The sequence below is a fragment of the Pteropus vampyrus genome, unplaced genomic scaffold (genome assembly GCF_000151845.1).
Source record: "Pteropus vampyrus isolate Shadow unplaced genomic scaffold, Pvam_2.0 Scaffold12, whole genome shotgun sequence".
In the NCBI taxonomy this organism is placed as follows: Eukaryota; Metazoa; Chordata; class Mammalia; order Chiroptera; family Pteropodidae; genus Pteropus; species Pteropus vampyrus.
Window position 1 is genome coordinate 4,976,440 of NW_011888793.1, and position 4,220 is coordinate 4,980,659.

Below are 4,220 nucleotides of genomic sequence, written 5' to 3' on the forward strand. Positions count from 1 at the left end.
CCTCAGTTTTGAATTAGAGGAGAAACTAACTCGTGTCTCGCAACAAGGAAGGTGATGAAACCATTCAGAGACATTTTATACTATATTTCTCATAGTGTCTAAGACGAAGTCCAAGGGGTCTTTAAGTCGGAAGAAGCCAACTTAAAGTTGGCTTCATTCACTTATACATTCATTCAATTAATTCTTATCATTTGCTTAACATGATCATTCAGTCCAGCCCCCTTCCTGAGGAAACTGAGGTCACGCAGCTCATTAGAGACAGGGCTGAAAACTAAGCCCAGATGTTGTACACCCAGGACGCTTTGCCGACAGTGCTGTTAAATATTCCCACATAGTTACACTCAGGTGATGAAATAGGAGAGCATCTGTGTATGTACTGCATGTGACTTGCATGTAATTCATGTAATAAAGATGAAATACAAACCCAATTACCAGCTATTTCTTTATTATTCTAAATGCCACGACTTAGAGAAGGTTCAGCATTAGGGCTAATAACTTCAGGATTCATTTGGGATTTTGCAAATAAATCTTTTCCCCACCTATTCATATTCCTTATGATTTAAATATTTCAATCATGTCTTTTCTCAAATGTTGCCTTTACAGATTAAAATCCTATAAATAGCACTGACCCCTGAGGAACATGCTCTCATCCCTATGCTTTGAGTATTATTCCAGACAGTTTCCTATCCGTGACAAAAATAAATATCCCAATCTTATGGTGACTACTTTCTTAAAAGATTTATTTGGGGGGGGAACTTAAGGCATGTAGTTTATAATAATGTGAAATTTCAATTTCAGAGTACAGACTGAGGTGTCTGTACTCTGCCTTTACACAATGAAATCTCCCAACTTGTTTAATACTGCTGAACTTGTTGACAGTCGAGGAGGTCCAGCTCATGCGAGCAGAGGAGAACAGCTGCTCTTGCCAGCTGCCTTCTTCTCTGCATAGACATAACAACTGCCCAAGAAGCCTCTGCAGGGCAGGAGCCTGGGAACTGGTTTGAGGTTGCTGCAAGGAGACCCTTCAGATATGCTTGCTTGGTAAATTCATCCATATGCAGCCAGGCCAAGGGATACTGAACTTTAGCTGAGCTACTAAGATCAAGGATCCTGAAACCAAACTACCTAGGTTCAAATCCTGGCTCTGCCACCTAATTTCCCAGCTTTTTGACATTAGACAAGTTACTTAACCTTACTGTCTTCGTAATCCTCACCTAAAAATGGGGACGATAGTTTCTTTATAGGGTTTTTGAGGATTAAATGAATTAAATGTTATTATAATTAATAACTCTAGCCACAAATAGTGATGACATTCCTATTCCATTCTAAAACAAGATAGAAATGGCCCCACCCTTCATGGAATTGAGTTTTTTGGGGGCTTTTTTGCATTGACTCATTTAAGAGTTGTAAAATCAATGTAATAAGGTATGACTAGATTTTGTTTTAGATGAATTAGAATAGAATTCTACAAAATAAGAGTTTTATGTACTTTTTTTTTTCAGTTACATATGTTTTTATGTGTGTGGGACCTGAGTCTTGCTATAAAATGGATTTCTTGACTAGTAGAGAAGATAAGCAATTAAACAGCAACCTGGATAAAGTATAGTAAGTGCAGTGGGTATCATGGAAGCTTGGGAAGGTCACCTGACCCCATCGGGCAGATATAGAGCATCAGGGAAGCCTTCCAGGAGGGGGTGACATTTAATCTGAGACTTAAAGGATGAATAGAAATTTTCCAAAAGAAGTTAGGGCAGGAAGCAGTTCCTTTAACGGCAAAGAGAAGTATTGGAGGGTTTTAATGACTCCTGGGAGAGACTTGCTCCGATTTGCATTTTAGAAAGGCCACACTGGCTGCTTGAGAAGAATGAGCTGCTTGAGGAGAATGGGCAGAGATAGTTGGGAGACAGTTCAGTAATTTCAGGACACTGGTCTAGACCAGGGTGGGGGCAGTGGGTCTTTAAGAGGAGCGGGACTTGGTGACTGATGGGGGAAGGTGCTGGTTTGAGGTGACTCCCACTTGACTCACATCTCTGATGCATTTACAAAGGCTGCAGGGGACAAATCTAAGTCTGTAAGCCCCCAAGCTCCTAACTTGAGGAGATTTTCTGTAAACAGGAAGACAGAACCTTTCGCTTTGCAAATCTCTTCATCCTGCTGGACATATCTGTAGACTGTTGCAGGCCTAGGCGTTGGCAGGGCTTCCTGTTCCAAAATGGGATGGTTCTTGGCAGGTGATGGAAAGCTGGAAACAGAATGGAAACTGAGCTAGCCAGGCACCTTGCATGAAGGGGGAAAAAAAAAAAAAAAGGAAACCTGGTAATTTCCCATCTGATACAGAATATCCGGTCAGAATATAATTTAAAAGGACAAATAATTCAAAGATGTTTCTATTTGGCTTTGAAATGCCATGCATTTTTGGCAGTGGATTTACCTTGCCAAATGTTTTTCTAAGGCCTCATTTTGCATTCCCTCAACACAAACCATCTGGGCAGCAGAAGAATGAGCCCAAGCCCAGGAGGGAATCTGGGTGGGTGGTTGAGGAAGGTCCTAATATTTAAAATCTGACTAAGACCACAACCCTCCCATATCACCTCAGTTGATCAATACTTATCTGTCTACCTGTGTCCTGCCCACAGAGCAGGGAGCATTTTCTGACCTAAGTCTTGCCAAGACACATGGTGACTGGAAAAGCAGCTATCTGGTTCCCAGCGCATAATGCTTCCTACCCACACTGCTGAACACTTACAGGGCCACCTCCATCTTGCAGAGGGGCAGCCAGCCGACCCAGGGCTCTGCAGCAATCTCAAAATCAAACCATATTTGGAGCACAAGGCAGGCTGTTTACAGATGTTACGGCAAGACATTCTACATTATAATCGGTCCTGTAAAGAGCCGTAAAGGGGCCGGAACAGAAGGCCCCCTTTCCTGTTATTCACGATTGCTACTTCCAGACAAGTCCGAAGATTAGCTTATCTTCCCTGGCTCAGGCCTACCTAGGAGAGGAAAGAGTCTCACTTTACTGATACCACTTAAACAAAGGGTCTTTGCACCAAGTCCTCATTAGGATGTAGAAGAAATGTGGGGGTAGCAGCCACTCCCTACAAAAGAATCCCAAGCATTCCCCTTGCCTTCCATCTGGCATCTGGACCCTGCCAAGCCAGGGTGGTGGCCTGGTCCACGCTAGAATTCACTGGGAATAATTAGTAACAGGCCCAAATCTGGACATTCAGGGAAACTGGTTTCCCTCAATCCATTGTAGAAATAAGCGCTGTTTTTCTTTTTCTCTTTTTACCCTATCCCCACCCCAGGTTTATTGAGGTATAATTGACATATAAAATTGTTAAGATAGTTAAAGCGTACATCATGGTGATCCGAGATACATATACATTATGAAATGATTCCCCCCACCCCCCACCCCACCCCATCTAGTTGAAATACCCAGCGCAGGGTTCTATGACTCACTTTCCTGAAAAACTGAAGGACGCAAAGCCAGCGAATGTGTCAGGAGCATGTCAACTGATATCTTCCTCTTCTCCTACTTTAAAGACTCCTTGTGATCAAAGGGGACTTTGGAGGCTCCCCCAAACCATTAAACAGATTCTCCACCATCATGAGAGGTATCAGTCGCATCTCACACTTACCCATCCATTCCCCATACACACACACACCTCTCTGAGGTCATCCTTAGCGTGCAGCTGGGAGGGAAGGAAACGTGAGCTAACGCAACAGGTTCCACCCACAAGCCTGAACTTGGAAGGGGAGATGACAGGGCGACTGGAGGTGGAAGGGAAATGATGGTGCATGACCACCGAGCCACGTCACTAAGGCTTCCACATGAGCTTGTGTCTGTGCGTGTGTAGGAGAGGGAGGTCCTTCACGGGGTCACTAGGGGACTTCCGCGTGGGTTAGAAGGCGCCAGACCCGCGCTTTGGGATGTCGGTCGGGAGGCTTAGGCGGAGTAACGAGCCCCGCAGAGAGGGTTTGACGCGCGCCCAGGAAATATGAGCGTGTCTGAGGTTTAAAATTCACCACCTTCCCCAGAACGCAGCCCCTGCTAGTTGGCCGGGTCTGCGCCCCTAACACCCCGCGCCCCTTCTTTCGGGCCTCTTCCCGGCCTCTCCAACCCCATCCCCGCCCGGCCTCCCGCCTCAGCCTGCTGCCGCGAAAACCGGGAGAGCGGACTGCGCCGCGCCCGGCCGCCTCTGGGCATGCTCGGTGGC

General features: G+C 45.4%; 1 long non-coding RNA gene across 1 annotated transcript; it reads right to left on the bottom strand.

Moving 5' to 3' along the window:
* Window positions 1–1,379: 1,379 nt before the first annotated feature.
* Window positions 1,380–4,214, bottom strand: LOC111732549. Its single transcript, XR_002777600.1, has 2 exons — window positions 2,747–4,214; window positions 1,380–2,242 (listed from the first exon to the last, which is right to left on the bottom strand). It is a non-coding gene; the product is annotated as an uncharacterized LOC111732549 (long non-coding RNA).
* Window positions 4,215–4,220: the final 6 nt, after the last annotated feature.